The 20,954-nt window shown below is 34.8% G+C and overlaps 1 protein-coding gene across 4 annotated transcripts in view; it reads right to left on the bottom strand.

Annotated features, from left to right (window-relative positions):
• Nucleotides 1-20,954, bottom strand: part of KIAA1328 (KIAA1328 ortholog) — a 374,054-nt gene that overhangs the window by 149,391 nt on the left and 203,709 nt on the right. The window lies entirely within an intron of this gene.

Below are 20,954 nucleotides of genomic sequence, written 5' to 3' on the forward strand. Positions count from 1 at the left end.
TTCAATTAAGCTGTTCAAGTGATTATAGTCTGATAGAACTCAGGCAGAAAGGAAGCAGTTGCAAACAACCTTTGACAGGCCAATAGAGTGAGCTTTCCCAGCATTTTAGCCTCAAGCCTGTTTTATCAAGGAGAGCAAAACTTAGTTTATATCAATGACTCTCAAACTTTGGGATGTATCAGAATCACCTGGAGGGCTTGTTAAATGTGAATTGCTTGGCTTACTCCCCAGAGTTTCCAATTCAGTAACTCCAGAGCAGAGTCAGAGAATCTGCATTTTTAACAAGTTCCAATCTGGAACCACACTTTGAGAACCACTGGTCTGTACCATGGGCCATTGGACTGCTCCTTTGTCCCTCTTTTAAGGACCATTTTGATTACATCCGGCTTACCCGTGTAATCCCGGCTAATTTCCTCATCTCAAGATCCTTAATCACGTCTGTAAAGCCTCTTGTCATACAAAGTCGCTTGTGCCATATAAAATGACATTTACAGGTTCCAGGAATTAGGACATGGACATGTTTGGGAGGCTATTATTCAGTTCGCCCCAACTTCTTTTAAAGTAAGAACTAATTCATAAACAGTTGAGATGGTTATGTATTCCAGAGACATGTACTCTAGAATGAATGAATAATTGAGATTCCGTGGCAGAGGGGGAAAAAAAATCCCACCAATTTACTTTGCAATAGTTGAAAATGATGAACTGACTGGTAAAAAGTGTCACCTAACATATATATAGCAATACAATTTTTCCTCTCCTATGATAAAAGAGGGCTATTACAATGATTCTTTTAAGATTTTGAGTTTCTAAAGCAATGTTAAAGGAGTTCTATTTAAATGAGAATGAGCCACATCTGGGGAGATGACTTGGGCCTCTTCAAAGAAGCCACGCAATCTTATATGCTGAGCAGATGACACTGAGCAGATGACAAGCTACATAAAAGGAACTAGTCCTAGGGCAAAATTTATGATAAACTACCTCATTAAAAAAATTAACCTTATTTTACACCCAAAGGAAAACTCTAGTCCACATTAATCTCCCCTACTCTGAACTTCTGTAGCACTTATTGTCAACAGAAATATTTAACATTTATCACCTGCTATTTTGTATGATAAACCATCTTTTTATAGATTATACTTTTAAAATGAGAAATAAATTTTTTAAAAGTCCAGAAACTTAAATCAACTATTTTATATCATCATATAGTTTCTGATCCATGTATCATTAATATAACAGTAGATAGCATGTATATATTATTTTATATTCTCATTTTTGTTCCTTAACATTATTTACATATGTGCATTTTTAGGTATTTACATAGCTTACACTTACTTTAATGGTGCTGAGTGTTACATTATTCACAAATGTCAGGTATTTGGAATATTTCTAAAATTTTTTTGTAGTTAGCTTTTATGTTTTTGAGAGGCACTACAACTTAATGATTTCCATGCATGCTTTGCTCAAAGAGAATACTGCTTTGCCAATTACCTGCTGGGTGACTGTGCAACTTGGCAGACCGAATTCTAAGATGGTCCTCAAGATTCCCATCCTTTTAGTGTCCCCTCCCTGTATTATCTCCTCTCCTTAAGTGAGGGTAGAACTTGTGCATATGATCAGATCAATCCTGTGGTTATGTTACCTTATATGGCAAAAAGGACTTTGCAGATGTAACTGAGGCTACAGCTGACTTTGAATTAATAAAAAGGGAGATTATCTCATGCGGGCCAGACCCAGTCAGGTAAGCCCTTTAACAGAGGGTCTGGTGCCCTCTCCAAGATCAGAGATTCTCCTGCTGGCCTTGAAGAAATAAGCTACTGTGTTGTGGGAGGGCTTTTTTTTAAAGATTTTATTGAAGTAGAGTTGATTTACATGTTGTGTTAATTTTTGCTGTACAGCAAAGCGACTCAGTTACACATATATATTGGGTTGACCAAAAAGTTCGTTCAGTTAGTGAATACACTGTTCAATAAAATTCTTGGTGAAAATGAAAAAATGTGTCTTCTATTTTTACTTAAAACCGAATGAACTTTTTGGCCAACCCAATATATTCTTTTTCATACTCATTACAGTTTGTCACAGGATATTGAATATAGTTGCCTGTGCTATACAGTAGGACCTTGTTGTTTATCCATCCTATACATAATAGTTTGCATCTGCTAACCCCAGACCCACATATAGAGAACAGTCTTGTGGTTGCCAAGGGGTGGGGGGCGGGGGGGGGGGGAGGAGGGGCGGGAAGCAATGGGAGTTTGGGATTAGCGGAGGCAAACTATTATACATAGGGTGGGATGGGTTATGGAGGGGCTTATGTGGCAATGACCTCTGGAGCAGAAGGCAGTTTCCAGACAACAGTGAGCAAGAAAATGAGGCCCCTACCATACATACGCAAGGAAATAAATCCTGCCAACAACCCACTGAATGTAGCCCAGCTGGCATCTTGATTGCAGCCTTCTAACACCCTGAGCATAGGACCCAACTAAGCTGTGCCAGACTCTTGACCCACAGACACTGTGAGATAGTAAATGTGTGTTGTTTTAAGCTGCTAAATTTGTAGTAATTTGTTACACAGCAATAAAAAACTAATATAGCATATTATTCAACTTGCCTGAGCCTCAGGTTCTTCAACAGAAAAACAGGGATTAAAAATAGCAGCTACATCAAAACTGAACATGGTGGTGAGACAGATGAGCAGTTATCAAGGGTGCTAATTTATAAGGGTACTAATTTACAAAAAGGAAACACAAACCTTATATTTACCCAACTTCTTTCAATGAGAACATTGTGTACGTGTGCGGGGGGAGTGGAGTCGGGTGAGATCACCAAGGGGCATGTTCAGTTACGACAGATTATCTCTGAACTGTCTTCAAGGAGAATGAATTCAGTTATCTATCTTTATTTTGCTACAGTGAGGTTTGTAGTTGGGTCAGAGTTGAATTGCTTGAGATAGTAGAGAGGTTCTTCATCTTTCTCCTTCATATAAAGGATGTCAGTCTTAACACTAACATCTTGCACTGCCTCTTAATGTTGTTGTGATGATTAGATGGGATAATTCATATAAAGTGCTTTGGATGGGGCTTAATTTGACTTTGGGACACACGGAAGTCACAGTGGGCCTAAATGAAACATGTATTTTTCTTTCTGGGGCTGCTCCATGCTTTCTATATGACATTTACAAATATAACTTCTCTTAACTAAGGCTTAAACTAACAACAAATCCCAAACTGCTGTCTCTGGTATATGGGTTTGACATGAATTTTTCAGATATATAACACTAACTTAGAAACCATTAGATATTTTTTTAAATGGAGGCAAAATTAAATTTTTTTAAATGGAGGCATATACATAATAAAATGCACATATCTTAAATGTACAGCTTGATGAAGTTTTATACTTGCATTTACCCATGTAATCATCACCCAGATCAAGTTATAGAACAATTCCATTACCCCAGAAAGCTCCTTTGCGTCCTTTCTAGTCAATATCACATCCTCACACTCCCAGGAGTAACCATTACTCTGATTCTTATGATCATAGATTAGTTTTGCCTATGTTGAACTTCATATAAATGGAATCATACAGTATGCTACCCTTTTGTACCTGGTTTCTTAAACTCAACATAATTTTTGAGTATCTTCTATGTTGTTGTGTATATCAATAGTTTATTCTTTTTTACTACTGCATAGTACTTCATTGTATGAATAAAGCAAAATTTGTTTATTCTTTTATTGGATTAGGTTGTTTCCAGTTTAGGGCTATTATATATAAAGCTGCTATGAATATTCTCATACAAGCCTTTTTTTTAGACATATGCATTTGTTTCTCTTGGGCACAGGGTAGGCATATTTGACTTTATTAGAAACAGCCAATAAGCTTTCCAAAGTGGTTATTCTGTTTCATATCCCCATCAGCAAATTAAGAGAGTCCCAGTTGCTTCACATTCACAGCAACACTTGCTAGTGTGTTTCATTTTTAGACAATCTTGTGCCTGTATAGTTAAATAACACTGTGGTCTTATTTTCCATTTCCCTGATATGTAATGATATTAATGAACATATGCTTGTTGGTCATTTGGATATCTTCTTTTATGAAGTTCTTGTTGAAACTAATATATTTAAATAATTCAAAATAATTTTTAAAGGAGTGAAGATGAGAAATGAAAAATGAAGGTCAGGGAAGACAATTTCATGCAAATTGTTTCTGATGAGATAACTTGGCTCTAAATGGTCACCTTCATTGACCACTGAATGCAGAACATGTTCCCAGAACACCGTCACTTTGGCTGTTCTCAACTCAGAGTTTACCATATACTGTGCTAAATGTTTTACATATTCAACCTATTATTCTTAACAACAATTCTGTAAGGTAGTTATTATAATTAGCATTTTACAGATGAGAAAATGAAGTTCAAGGAATCAACACAACTTTCCCAAGGTCACATCAATACAATGTGTGAGACATGGGACTATGCCTCACTCCAAATCCGTAGTCTTCCATTGCTTCCTGCTGTAGATCTTTTTAAAAAAATTCTTTAATATGAAATACATTAAACATAGAAAAGTACACGAAACAATTATGAGCAAGGCAATGCCCAATGTAACTACCATCCAAGATACAGAAGACGACCCTTGTCTTCTGTACTCGGAAGACCCTGATGGCCCTGAGCAATCACCACTCTCTACCTCTCTTGCCAAAGGGAATGACTACCTTGACTTTAATGGGAATCACTTCTTTGCTTTAATACTTCTCTGCTTAAATATCCATAGTAGAGTTCAGTTTTACCTGCTTATTTTTAAAGTATAAATGAAATCATATACATTCTTTTGTGTTTAACTTCTTTCACCCAAAGTTATATTTGTGAAGTTCATACATGGTGCTGCATGTGGCTGTATTTTCATAGCTATATAGCAGGGGTCAGCAAATTTATTCTGTAAAGGGTCTGACAATAAACATTTTAAACTTTGCAGTCCATACAGACTTTGTCATAACTACTCAGTTATGCTTTTGTAGTGTGAAAGCAAGAGATAATACATAAATGAATAACTGTTCTAGGAAAACCTTATTGGTAGACACACTGAAATTTAAATTTCATGTAATTTTCCCATTTCATGAAATATTCTTTTTTTCCCAACCATCTAAAAAGCTAAAACCATTCTTAGCTTGTGAGTTGTACAAAACGATACAGTTAGCTAGATTTAGCATCCCACAGTTTGCCAAGTGAACTTGATAATTACGTTGCATGCTCTTCCATTTAAAGGAGTCTATGAATATCCTAAGATATGGTCAAAACTCAATAAGCAAATTGAACAATATGAGTTGGGATGTGCTATCTATTTACATGTTTTCTGTGTGATGAAAATGAGTTGGAGTGCTTAATTAGAAATAAACATAAAGCATGTAGAAGAATATACCTGGGCAGGACAAACACATTGTATAAATTAAAAAAAAAAAAGTTTAGACAGAAAATGATCTATGGAAAACAACAGATAAAAAAGTTAAGTTCGAAATGGTGGCATATTAGGATTTGTCTTATATAAAAGGTACCATAATCTTGGCTACATCTTTAGACTCTAGATGTGGTAGAAATGAAGCCATAAAATCTTTGACAGGGTATGCTGTGGGATTTACTGTACAAAAGAAAGATGAGGAGAAAATGCAGGCAATACTTGGCTTATGACAGAGTAGAAGCATAATATCTCTTAATTTGGGTAGACACAGGCCAATGACTAGATAAAAAAACACCAATGAGAAAAGTATAAGGTTTAAAAAAAAGTGTGAGAGACTTATCTTGGACACAAAGAAGAATTTTCTGATAGTGAAGGTTAGTAAATTTCTGAGTTGGAAGGTTTTCGGAATCTTTAAGATACCCTTTTAAAATATGACAGATATTTTTAAAAGACTTCATAGAAAATAAAGGATGTCTATTTTATAAACATTTATGATATGATCTTGTATGCATGCATGGAAGCACACACAGGTGTGTAGGTACATATAGGAACATACACATTCCTATGGTAATCTAGGGCTTTCCGGTGTTCTCACATAATAAAAAATAACTGCAGTATTGCTTCGTGAAATACCATCAACAAGTAAACAAAGATGTTTTATAAATTTAGGCAAATCATTTTTGCAGGCCTGGCCAATCTCTGCTATGAGCCGTAAGGAGAGAGCCAAACTAAACTGCAGTAATTATTTCCTGCAACAGGTTGTTATTTACATAATTAGGAAGAGATTACTTACAATGCATTTATGAGTTGTTAACTACAGGATTAGTCAATAGTACCAACAGATCTTATTGGTATTCATTTCTCTAATGGTAAATAATAATTTACGATCCTGGCAAGCACCCTATTAACAATCCTCATATTCCCACTGATAGCCTTATAAGAATAAAAATCTCAATTTTGTAACTTCAGAATTTCCCCCTATCCTCTTTATTTTATGATGAAGTCAGAAATTCAAGAGCTAGATAAATATTTCTAAACCTAAACTACTGTGTGTGGGGCAGGTCATTGTATTACCCAGAACATTTGGAGTTAATATAAAATAAGGCACAGAATGACAAGCTGCATTTTTAGTCAAGCTTACATGAACCAGTTGTCAAGCTGACAGAAGCTACGTAATGCAACAGCTGCGCTGTATGGTTTGCCAAAGTCTCATCCCAAATAAATGTTCATCCTCCCCAGTGCAATTAACTCTCCTATACTGGCAGATTTTGCTAGAAGATCAAGATAGATTACCTTCTAGTGTTATGAACTAAATACTTACAGGTGTTATATCATCAGTTATAACTTACAAACTTTGGCATTTAGCAAGACATCCAGGCAAATGAATCATCTAATTTATGAATTATTTATAAGAAATTCACAGCATGCTCCTGGCATCATCCATGGCCTTTTCCAGGTCATATGACACCAATTAGAGCTGAATTTTAAATTATTCAATAACCTGAACTCTCTTGTCGTTTAACATATAGATATCAACGCAGCAAACAAGTTAAATCTAATGGGCCCTTGAGGTTTAAGCTTCTCCACTGCACAATCGCTAAAGCTGGAGGTCATCAATGGAAGTAACAGAATGCAGCAGTCACATTTGCAAGGCTCTAATAACTTTTTCTATTTCCCATAGGGACTGTGGCACAACCTAGGATTATTGAATCTAAAAGGCACTGAAGTCAATAATTATGAGATTTAAAAAGTACAGGCACAGGGCTTCCCTGGTGGCGCAGTGGTTGAGAATCTGCCTGCTAATGCAGGGGACACGGGTTCGAGCCCTGGTCTGGGAAGATCCCACATGCCACGGAGCAGCTGGGCCCGTGAGCCACAATTGCTGAGCCTGCGCGTCTGGAGCCTGTGCCCCGCGACGGGAGGGGCCGCGATAGAGAAAGGCCCGCGCACCGCGATGAAGAGCGGTCCCCGCACCGCGATGAAGAGTGGCCCCCGCTTGCCGCAACTGGAGAAAGCCCTCGCACGAACCGAAGACCCAACACAGTCAAAAATAAATAAATAAATTAATTAATTAATTAAAAAAAATACTTTAAAAAAAAAAAATAAAAAAATAAAAAGTACAGGCACACAAGATTGTACAAAAGACAGAATACTAGCAACAGATACCAAATGCGGTACCAACTCTTAAGATACATACACCATAGGCCTGCCAAAATTTTTAACAGCAATTACCAGACTCAGAAAAGGCTAAACCTCATATTCTTTAATCATTACTGCATTTCCTGAAAGCTGGAATGTGTTGATTTGCTATAAAAATGAATATAGAGCACAGAATAATTGACAGTATACTTAAGGTCAAAATACCTTGATTAGAATTCCAGTACAGCTACTTAGGAATTCTATTATTTTTGGCAAGTCATTTTACATCTCTTATGCAATTTAGATGTTAGTAAAATGGTTGGGTTTGATGAGCTCTATAGTTTATGCTATCCTTAAGTGCTGAAAAACCCAGGGATTGGGTTGTTATACCCCAAGGAAATGAGAGAAAAGAAAAGGATAGATGAGAAATTTACCAATCAGTAAATGTTCACCTATCAACTAACAGACATACTACAAAATTACTGAATGCCCCTTGGTTCTACTTCCCCTAGCAAATTCTGTGTTTTAACATTACTGTGTTATATGACTCACATGCTCAAGAACTTAAATCAGCATCTTAATTTATCTATCTGGTCACTAAATCTGAGAGAGACACAAATGAAGATTGAGTAAGACAAAAATACAGTTGTGAGGAGAGTCCTAAATATTTGATGGGATTTAAATATTTTGATGGGATGGGACAATCATTCACCATAGAAATACATAACAGTGATACTGATTCAAATCACTTCCATGTATATGATCATAATTGCTAAAAGAAAAAAAAAAAGGAGCTTTATACATGGTTTTCTAAATCTACAAAAGGAAACAGATACCCAAGGCTAGTTTTAATTATTTAATGAAGATCAGAAAGAAGCTAAAATAATTTTTATAGAGAAAATGAGACAAAGACAAATTAGAAGTGGTGAGAACAATCTTCACAGGTACAAAATGAAAACAAGACATATTGAATAATAAAGCCAAGGGTACTTGGATTCAGTTAGGGATGCAGCACAAGAAAATGATCCAAAAGAGCTTACATCAGTTTTCCCCTGTCACTCCCTTGGCGTTACGTTTGCACAGAGTATCCTGGGGCTTACTGCCCTCTCATATATCCCTCTAGTAACAGTCAGGCTCAAGGATGGAAACAAAAGCTGCATGTAGGCAAGATGTTTCAATGCAGTTTTTCTTCTTAAAGGAAGCAAACAAGATTAGTTTGTGTCAAATGAAGGAAAGCTTTAACAAAGAATTCTTAATACACCTTCTAGAAAACATAAAGTTAACACTATTTGAATGTGACCAACTGTCCCTGAAGGGGAAATCAGAATGCATTTATGTTGTTGGTTGAGGGGAAAAAGTATTGGTGTTATATTTTTGAGACTAGAAAATAAAAATAAACTCTCTTGAAAAAGAGCATTTATGAAATACCAAGAAATATAACCTATAGCCTACTTGCAGGAAATAGGAGGAAGGTAAAACCAGGCTCTTTATTATATCAAGATTTCCCAAAGTGAATCACAGTCCTTTTACTAAAGATTAGTGTCTTCCATATTCATTTTTTCCCCATATAAATGGCTGCAGACCGGAAATGTTGAAGAAACCTAATGAGAAGCATTTCTGAATGAACAAAAAACTACCAAACCAAAGAGGTGGTCACCCTTAAAGGGCAAGCTCTTGGAGCTCAAGATTTTTTAGGATTCTTAGTCCTTTAATTATATAGTACCAAATTCCGACTTTTAAAAATTTAGAACATTTTTTACTAGCTATTTTAGTTTACTGTAAAAAACCAAGAGAAAAGATTTCATTTATAAACCAGTAAAAGATAAAATGAGTGATGAAATTTCCTAGTACTCAAATGCCCTAACTCCTTTTTCTATGCTTTAAAATTCTACTCTTGTTTTAAGGCTGGCTTAGTACCACTGCCTCCCACTGTAGTTCCCTCACTTCCCAAGCTCAGATAAGCTATGCCTTCCCCAGGAGGCACCCCAGGACAACTCTGTTCAGCCCTTTATTGCCGTATTTATTTCATCCTGCTCTATCACAGTTAGCTGTTTTCACATCTTTAACTTTCTTTGTGATGTGTAAGAATGTACATTTCTCCTTGTGGAAATAGTGAAATCTTTGAGGGCAGTGACCTCAAAAGATACCATCACTTTCATTCATTGCTGTATCTCGAGATAATAGGTGCTCAATAATTTTTTTTTTTTGCATACAGTTTGGCCCCTCTCCAGTACACATTGTACGGAACTTGAGGAGAGGGGCAATGTTACTCTCAACTTCATATTTCAATGACACTGGTCTTTATAAATAAAAGATACTTAAAGTAATAAATATCTGTGGAATCAACCAGTAAGCAGGAAGCGGGAGCAGCAACAGCTAAATGACCTAATTTGTATCCTAAGGAGTTTGATAACTTAGTTTTACTTATTATAAAATATATTGTACTTTTTGCAGGAGCCACTTACTTCTTCTATAAGTACTTATTTCCAATAAGTCTTTAAAAGTTAATAAAAATTCTATAAATGCAGGAAAAATTCCAACTATATCTCTCATTACACAGGGTCAATAAACATAGGGATCTCAATGCCTTATTTGGTTTGGATCTATGAAACAGTAAATTACAAGAGCACTTTTTGCTTTTGAGATGAGAATCTAAACTTAAAGCAGATCATTATATTACTTTCTAAAATGTTCGATGAAATGGTTTTAAAACAAGAAACTATATTGAAAGACCACAAAATGTGTGCTATATCAACCTAGATTAGGGATAGGCAAACAGACTGGTTGTAAGACACACCTGAATAAAAGGCAACTAACTGCCTCAGGATTCCTACTTTGAGTTATTAAAAAAATATCAGTCATGACATAATTGACTTTCATATCACAAACAAGGCAGACATATTTTGAGAGAGACAACATTAAGTTCAGAAGGAAGATTTATGAAAATTTTGGACAAGCAGGGCTTTCAAAACTGTAAAGTTAATTGCGTTTTCCCCCAATCCTTTTTCAGTTAAGGGTGTCCTCCAATTTGTAAAAGATACTCCCAAACAAATACAGTCCTAGAACTGTTTAAAAAAATACTTAAAATAATACATTATTAAGCAATATACATAATAAGCAATAATACATAAATAAGCAAAACTTTTGCAGCTAAAAGTCAAATCTTGCATATTTGTTTAACAATAGAAGGGAAGAGTATATATAAACAAAATACTATGGATAAACACATTTGGTATTACTATCCTCCTCCTGCTCTATAATTTTACCCAAAGGTATAGGCTGCCACCTTGGGGTGAGTGAGGAGGACGGGCATCTGGAAGTGTCCGTGAGATACTGTCCTAGCTGCCAGGAATACAAAGTTTTTTGAGAATCCCAACATTCATGGCTCTCAAATTTTGGCTAAGGAGGAAAACATTTTATGTGATAAGAATGTTATTGCAAAGGGTTGAGGACCATTAGTGATGCTACCTTTGCCTTTAGTGGGGGGAGGGGAAGTTGGGGCATTTTCATAATAGAGGGGACATTTAGACTAAATTATGGAAGACAGATTGGAGTTTATTAATGATAAAGGTATATGTGAAGGTGTATAGTGTATGTAGGGTAGGACATTTCAGGCAGTGGGGAGAATATGAGTAGAAAGCCAGAGATTATGAAAATAAATATGTATGGTGAACTCTAAGTAGTCCAGGGCATGGTGGACAGGGTGAGGCAGAATGAATGGAGCCAAAATGTCAGAGAGGTGGCAGAGTACAAATGGTGTAACTGCCATGTTAAAGAAGTTTCTCTTTAAATTGTTTATGCCCACCTAATACAGAAGATGGCCAATAAGCCATCTGTGGTGGGCAGTTGGAAGCAAATGAAATAACAAAAGGCAAGATAATCTACTCAGTACTTAAAGGAATCGAGACATGAAATATAAATGGGAGATAGTAAAAGACAAAAAAGGAAAGGAAGACCTATCATAGACCAAAACACTAACTAAACGAATTAGTATAATTAAAATTAAAGTGTTTAGATCTACACATTATATTGAGTGATCTTTAGAGAGTAAGGGGACTCAGTAGAGAGTAGGTGCCTAGCCAAGGCACAAAAAGGAACTATAGCAGGAGGAAGGTACCAACAACCTTTCTACAATTTGTTAAGTACCCTATAGAATTCCATCAGGATCCAGTACCTCCAAATTCTCAAAAGGGTTGGACAAAATACATTGTAGATTAGTTTGTTTTAAGCCTCCCTTCATGAATAACTATGAGAACAAAATATATTATATATTTAAAAATCTGTTTGAAGGCATTGAAGTGTTACCAAGGTAGTGAGGACACGAAGGGCCAAGATCCCAGATCAAAGGTAAACAAGAAGGAAAGAAAAAAAAAAAAAGACAAGTGCTCAGCAAGATAACCCCTCCCCCCCAAAAAAAAGGTAAACAAGAAAAGTTAGCTTTACATTCGTTGCCACTCTTCTGTTCAAGACAGAAGGAAGTGCTGGCTGAGAAGCTGAGAAGAGCTTTAAGCAGTGTCACAGGGGTGGAAACAAAATTTAGATTTCAGAGCCTTCCAAGAAAGAGGTTCTGTCAAAAACCCCAGACTCTCAATTGAGACCCCTAAAAAGCTAGTAATAAGAATGTAATAGAAAAGCCCATACTACAATTGGACTTCAAATCCACTCAGTCTAAGACTGGGTTAAGGTTATTTGAACCATGATAACTGCCTGCAAGAAGCAGCAGCAAATTCTCTCTGGAGAAAGATAACATCAAACAGAAACTCATATTATATCTAATTTTTCCACAGACAATGTCTAACATTCAATAAAAAATAATCAAGCATACAAAAAGATAAAAATAACAGACTTACAAGAGAAAAAAAAAGTCAATAGGAATAGAACCACAAGAGGTTTACATATTGACATTATCAAATATGGACTGTAAAATAATTGTGATTTATGTGATGAAGAAATTAAATGATATGATGAAGATATTGCAGAGAACTGGAAACTAGAAAAAATCAAATGAAAATTTTAGGACTTAAAATACAATTAAAAACTGATCAGCAGATTAGATCTATCTGAGGAGACAATTAGTAAACTGGAATAAAAGTCCAAAGATAATATCTAGACTAACATGAAGAGATGGACATAAAAGGATGGAGAGATATAAAAGAATGTGTGAAACACGATGATAAGAGCCTAAAATAAATGTAATTATAATACTAGAAGAAGGGAAAAAGACAGAATGAGGAAGAAGTAATATTTGAAGAGATAATGCAGAGAAGTTTTCAAAACTGTTATCAAGCCACAAATTTAAGAAGTAGTGTGAATCCAAAGGAGGATAAATACAGAGAAAGCCAAAATCCACAACAGAGCACATCATAGTAAAATTGCTAAAAATCAAGGACACATAAAAAATTCTCAAAAGCCAACAGAAAAGCAGGCACTTTACAAACTTCAAGGAGACAATAATAAAACTTACAAATGACTTTTAAGGTTAAAATAATTCTATTACTTAGTAAAAATATTCACTAAAAATGAAAGTGACAGATTTTTGCTTCCAGTCCTGAGTAGGTCAGAAATGAACCTCCAAACTTAAACAAGAAAAACTGATCTCAAGAAAAGAAGAAAAACCTATGAAAAACCTATCTCAAGAGTAGGAAACAGGTAGCAGATATTGTGTTGTCTGAGATAAAAGAATAAAATTCAGTGAATTCAACAACAGCCTATGTTTTCTGCCTGAAGGGAACTTCTAAACTGCAGCACAGAGAAGGAGGAACACAAATGGAGCCCAGCAATCTCACTGAGTTGAGGAATCAGAGATTAGAGTTGGGGGAAGCAGAAATGGCTAGTATTTGAGGGACTAAGTATCCAAGGGAAGGGAGCATAAGGGTCTCCTTGAGTCTTTGGCTGAATACCAATCTGTGCATGTGCAGGATGAAAACTCATGAGGAACTCCAGGGAAAGAACAATTATGGGGAAGCTGAAAAAAGAACAATTCACAAAACTCAAGAGAGGGGGAATTCATACCAGTCAGAGTGGAGAGGTCTCAATGAATACAACAGCATTCAAGACAGATCACAAAAGGGCCACACCTTAGGTGTGTGGCAAAATTAACCCTGGAGTAAAGGCTAAACTAGAATTACTCTGAAACAGCTTAAATAAAGGCCTTGAATTGATCAAACTAATCTTAAAGCAAACTTACTGCTGTCTAGAACAAGCCTCAACACTTTGTAGAGGAACACAACCAAATTCAGCACTGAACAACAGAAAATTAATAATGTATGACATTCAATTACTAGACAAATGAAGAAACAAAAATGTGACCCATAACCAGAAGAAAATCAATCAATAGAGGTTGAAAAATAACAGAAATGATTGAATTATTTTAAAAAGACCTAAAATGAGCTACTACAAATATATTCAAAGATATCATGGAAAACATGATAAGGAGAGAAATGTAAGAAATATTTTTTTAAGCATGGAATTTCTGGGAAAGAGAAATATAACGTGTTAAATGAAAATTTCACTTTATGAGATGAACAGTACATTAGATACCTGCAGAAGAAACGATCAGTGATCATGAAGATACAGGATGACAAATTATCCAAAATGAAGCAGAGAGGAAAAAAAAGATGAGTGAGTCAGTGAAAGACAGAGGGGAGGGGAGAAAGAAACAGAATATTAGTAACATTTGTAAAATATGAAACAATCTAATGTTTTTATGTATGAATATTTGTGTTTCTATATATATACATGCATATATGTATACATACATGTGTACACACTCACACATACTAGAGTGCCAGAAGAAAACAATGGGGGGCAGCAACAGAAAAAATACTTGAAAGGATAAAAGTCTAAAAATTTTCAAATTTGTTGAAGAAGCTCAATAAAGCCTCTGTGGGAAAAATATAAAGAAATGCACATCCAAATAAAATAACTGAAAACTAGTGATAAGAAAAAAAATCTCAATAGTAACCACAGAAAAAGGAAACATTACATATAGAACATAAAGAACTATGGCAGACTTCTTACTAGAAATTATGCATGCCAAAAGACAAAGACATGATATCTTTAAAGAGCTAACAGAACTATCAACCTAGAATTCTATATGCAATGAAAATATCCTTCAGAAATAAAGAAGAAATGATTTTTTTCCCTCAGAAAAACAAAAGCTACGATAATTCATTGACAGCAAATCTGCACTGCATGAAATGTCAAAGAAGTTTTTCAGGCACAGGGAAATGACACCAGATAGAAACCTGGACCTGGTAAAAGAAAATTAAAATGTTACAAATAGTAAGTTAGTTACAAATGATCACTAAGCAGATAATATAAAAGGCTTTTCTTTCTCATTAATTAATCTCTTTAAAAGATAATTGATTGTTTAATGCAGTAATAATAACAATGTAGCAATGTTTTAAATATATGTAGAAGCAAAATGTTTCACAACAATAGCACCAAGGACAAAAGCATATTGATATAAGGTTCATATATTCTATATAACATGGAATGATAGTATTTGAAAGTAGAATGTAGTAAGTTAAGGGTTAACTTTATAAAACTTAGAACCACTAAAAAACAAAACATAGAAACATAGCTAATACGTCAATAGGAAATCCTAAAACATAATCAATTAACCTAAAAGAAGAGAACAAAAAGCAAAAGTACAGATGGGACAGAGAGAAATTAAAAAGCAACATGGTAGATTGAAATACAAACATATCAATGATTACAACAAATGTAAATGAACTTAATGCTCCAAATCAAAGGACAAGATTCTCAGACTGCATAAAAAAGCAAGACTGAATTATATGCTATCTACAAGAAACTCACACAAAATATAAAGGTTAGGACAGATTAAAAGTAAACTGAATAGAAAAGAATGTACCATTCAAACATTAGTCAAAAGAAAGTTGGAATGGTTGTGTTAATTTCAGACAAAGTAGACATCAAAACAATAAAACTGCCAGGGAAAATGCAGACATTTCATAATGATAAAGGGTTCAGTTCATCAAAGCATCAAAGTAATCCAACTGAGTATGCACCTAAAAACAGAGTTTAAAAATATATGAAGGAATAATGACAGAATGGAAATGAAAAATAGAATAACAAACAATAAAATTTAGAGATTTCAACACTCTTCTGTCAGTAATCAATAGAGGAAGAAGAAAAATCAATAGGGTTATAGAACACAAATGAGACTATCAACCAATTCAATCTAATTCACATTCATTTTAAGTGCGTATGAAAAAGCTACCAATATAAACTATATGCTGAGCCATAAAACAAGTTTCAACAAATCAAAAAGAACTGAAATTGAGACAAAGAAATTAAACAAGAAATCAATAACAGAAAGCTATCTGGAAAATCACCAATTATTTTAATATTCAGCAGTACACTTCTAAATATACCATGGGTCAAGGAATTCATGAGGGAAATTAGAAAATATTTTGAACTGAATGAAAATGAACACATAACACATCAAAACTTAGGGGATGCAGTTAAAACAGTGTATAGAGGGAAATTTATAGCTCTAAACACCTATTTTAGAAAATAAGAAAGATCTCAAATCAATACAGTGTTTCCATATTAAGAAACCAGAAAAAGAATACACTAAATCCCCACAGCCATCAGGGCAGAACTAATAAAGATTAGGGCAGAAATGAATGAAGTATAACATGGACAAACAGAGAAACAATGAAAACAAATTCTTTGAAAAGGTAAAACTTTAGACAGATCAAGAGAGAAGACAAACTACAGTATCAGGAATCAAAGACAGACACCACTACACATCCTAGTCATTAAAAAGATAACAAAGAAATATGAATAACTTTATGCCAATAAATTTGACAACCTAGATAAACAAATTGCTTTAAGGACACAAATTACCAAGACAGATCAAGACATAATACAACACTTATTAGCTCTAAATCATTTAAACAAATTGAATTTGTGATTAAAAACTTCTCATAAAGATAGCTTCAGGCTCTGATGGCTTCACTGATGAATTCTCTTAAAATTTAAGTAAAAAGTAATACCAGTCTACACAAATTCTTTCATGAGGTAGAGGAAAGAGGAACATTTTATGTGGCTGATTAAAAAAAAAAACCAAAGACATTACCAGAAAAGTATAAACCAAAATCCTTTATGAACATGAATGCAAACATTCTTAATAAAATGTTACCAAATTAAATATAGCAATATGTAAAAAGAATAATATAAAATGACCAAATGGGATTTATCAGTGAAAAGGTAGATCGGCCTAACAATTGAAAATCAATCCACTCTCTTGATAGAAAAAAAGATAATTATATGATCACATTGATAGAAGCAAAAAAAGCATTTGAGAAAACTCAACAACCATCCAGCAAGTTATAAAAAGAAATTTCCTCAATTAGATAAAGGGTACTTACGCAAAAACCATAGCTACAATTAGACTTAATGATGAAGGAAATAATGCATGCCATATGAGATTGGGAAAAAATCCCATAAATGCCCACTCTCAGCACATCTCTTTGCATCTCCTCAGTATCGTATTGGAGATCTTAGCCAGTGCAATAAGGAAAACGAATGAATAAATGAATGAATGAATGAATGAATGGCATAGAGTTCGGAAATTAGAAAATAAAACTGCCATTATGTATAGACAGCATGATCATATATGTAGAAAATCATAAGGAATTCAGAATATCAAAATTGCTTATTAATTTTAGCAAGCTCGCAGGGTATAAGGACAACATAAACAAATAAGGTATATTTCTATATTAGTAAATAGCAATTAGAAATTGAAACAAAAATAATATTTATAGTAACATCCCCGACATGAAATAACTTAGAGATAAATTTAACAAAATATGTACACTATTATACAATGAAAATTAGAAAGTACTACTGAGAAAAATTGAAAAAGACCTGAATATATGGAGAGAGAGATTGTGTCCATGGATCAAAAGACTCAATATGGTTAAGATGTCAGTTTTCCCCAAATTGATTTATAGTTTCAATGAAATCCCAGTATATTCTTTTGTAGAAGTTGACAAGCTAAATCTGAAATCTATATGGAAATTCAATGCAACTAGAATAGCAAAAACAATTTTGAAGACAAAGAACAAAGTTGAAGAACTTACACTGCCTAATTTCAGAATTTCTTATAAAGCTATGTAATAAAGACATTGCAGCACTGGTATTAGGATTAGAGAGATAACTGGAAAAGGGTAATGAGTCCAGAAATGGCCTCACATATAGGTGATCAATCGTCTCTTGACAAAGGTACTGTATTAGCTTTCTAATGTTGTGCAACAAATTACCACAAAGTTAGAAGCTTAAAACAACATACATTTATTATCCCACAGCTTTTGTTAACTGGGTTCTCTGCTCAGAATCCTAAAAGGCTGCAATTAAAGTGTTGGCCATGGTCAAATATGAGGCTTGAAGTCCTCTTTCAAACTTATGTAGTTGTTGGAAGAATATCCCTGCAGTTGTGGAATCCATGGAACCTTGCTTTTTTAAGTCCAGCAGGAGAGCTCTTTACAGAGAGGGCCCTACTCTCCCTTTTAAGGGCTTCTGCTTGATTAAATCAGGTTACCCAGGCTCTCCTTTTTGATTAACTCAAAACCAACAAATTTGGGACCTTAATTCCATCTGCAAAATTCCTCTACCTTTGTCACCTTCTGTTGGCTGGATGCAAGTTACAAGTTCCACTCCCATTCAAAAGGAAGGAATTGTACAAGGACATGACACATTAGTGGTCACCTTAGTGTGTGTCTGTCACAGGTAGGAAGGTAACTCAATGTGGGAAAAGATAGCGTATTCAACAAATGATCCTGGACAACTGCACAGCCATAAGGAAAAAATAAAACTTCAATCCTTACATCACTCCATACACAAAAATTAACTCAAAAGGAGAATATAAAAAAAAGAATGTCCATATGTGTATAATTGAGCCACTCTGCTGTGCAGCAGAGATTGGTACAATATTGTAAATCAACTATACTTCAGTAAAAAATAAACTTAAAAAATAACTCAAAAGGAATTATAGACCTAAATACAAAAACAAAAACTAAAATTCTGAAGAAAATATGAGATAATCTATGCAACTATATAGTAGGCAAAATATGGTTTCCAGATTTAGCAAATAAAAATACAGGACTCCCAGTTAAATTTGAAATTTAGATAAACAACAAATAACTTTTTAGCATACATATGTTACAGTACATAGGACATACCAATATTTAAAAAAATCCACACATGGGTTATCGGTGGGCTCAGGTAGTTAAATCGGACACAGACTATTCCAGGTGACTTTGAAATCATGACTGAGTCATGAGCTGCAGACTAGTTCTGTACTAAAACCGTGGTATAATGTGTGATATTTCAAGAATAGTTTGTCATTTTTACCCCAAAATTGTATTAAAATCTGAGAAAATTTTTTAATTACATGATTTTTACCTATAATAACTGAGTTACTGTAGTAATACTGTTTTAATCCTTTTTTTAAATAAATTTATTTGATTTATTTATTTTTGGGTGCGTTGGGTCTTCATTGCTGTGTGGGGCTTTCTCTAGTTGTGGAGAGCGGGGGCTACTCTTCGTTGCAGTGTGTGTGCTCCTCATTGTGGTGGCTTCTCTTGTTGCGGAGCACAGGCCCTAGAGTGCGTGGGCTTCAGGATTTGTGGCATGCGGGCTCAGTAGTTGTGGCTCGCGGGCTCTAGAGTGCAGGCTCAATAGTTGTGGCGCACAGGCTTAGTTGCTCTGCGGCATGTGGGATCTTCCTGGATGAGGGCTCGACCCTGTGTCCCCTGCACTGGCAGGCGGATTCTTAACCACTGCACCACCAGGGAAGTCACAATACTGTTTTAATTCTTTTTTTTTTTTTAAATTATTTATTTATTTATATATTTATTTATGGCTGTGTTGGGTCTTCGTTTCTGTGCGAGGGCTTTCTCTAGTTGCAGCAAGCGTGGGCCATTCTTCATTGCGGTGCGCTGGCCTCTCACTATGGCGACCTCTCTTGTTGCGGAGCACAGGCTCCAGATGCGCAGGCTCAGTAATTGTGGCTCACGGGCCCAGTTGCTCCGCGGCATGTGGGATCTTCCCAGACCAGGGCTCGAACCCGTGTCCCTTGCATTGGCAGGCAGATTCTCAACCACTGCGCCACCAGGGAAGCCCCTGTTTTAATTCTTAATCAATCCTGTTTTTAAATTGTGATTTTTATATTATTAGCTAAATTAGGGAAGTGATATTTTACTTATTTATTTACAATTTTATTTTATATGTAGTGAAACAAGCTTCACTGGACTTTTTGGTCAAGAAAAGACATCCCTTTTTTTTTTTTTTTTTAAATTGAACTATAGTTGATTGATTTACAATATTGTGTTAGTTTCAGGTATATAGCAAAGTATGGTCACGTATGTATTCTTTTTCAGATTCTTTTCCATTATAGGTTATTACAAGATGATGAATGTAGTTCCCTGTGCGATACAAAAAATCCTTGTTGTTTATTTTATATACAGTGGAATGTATCTGTTAACCTATACTCCTAATTTATCCCTCCCCCCGCCAAGACATCCCTTTTCTGAATACAGAAGTAGTTTATTATTATAAACCAAATGATGATGATGGAAATGATTCTAAAGATATAAAGGCCAAGGGGTCATACTAGCTTTACTTCATACTAGTTTTACTTAGAAGTGTGATCCCTCATATACTGAGTTCAGTTTTGTGGCCATAAATGACAGTAAAGTGCTAAAACCACAGTGTGTTACCCACCGATATATTCTGGCTAAAGAAGCAATGAAATTATCAAAACTTAAGAAACATTTACATACATACATAAAGAAATAAGGGATTTTGAAATAAAGAGTACTGATCCAACAGAAGCAGTGTACAATATTCACATATAATCATTAGTATTTTGTAGGCTTATAAGGTAGCAATTTGGTTTGCTAAGAACACAAAGACCATGTACAATTGTTGAAACATTAGTGAAAGACTGTATCAAAGGTGTATGCATGATGTTGGGTAAATCTGTAGAAAAGAGAGTAGCTCAAGTACTCTTTTTTCATGACACCATAGCTTGATGTGGCTATGCAGGAACTAGATAGTAATATCGAAAACAACTCCATAGAATAAAACTAGCAAAGTGTTTGTCTTTGGAAGCTGAAGAATGCAAATATTCCACTAACATGGCAGTTTTTCTAGTACACATGCATTTTAAACATCATAATGATATGAAGAAAGAATAGTATTTTTTGGCTTCATTGCCAACAAACATAACCAATTTTGAACAGTATAAAACTATGAAGGCTTACATTATCCATAAATGTCATTTGACAGCACAGTAGCAATAGGAAAATATTCTGGATCATGAATCAAATTATAAAT

This window comes from Balaenoptera acutorostrata, chromosome 13, assembly GCF_949987535.1.
Source record: "Balaenoptera acutorostrata chromosome 13, mBalAcu1.1, whole genome shotgun sequence".
Lineage (NCBI taxonomy): Eukaryota > Metazoa > Chordata > Mammalia > Artiodactyla > Balaenopteridae > Balaenoptera > Balaenoptera acutorostrata.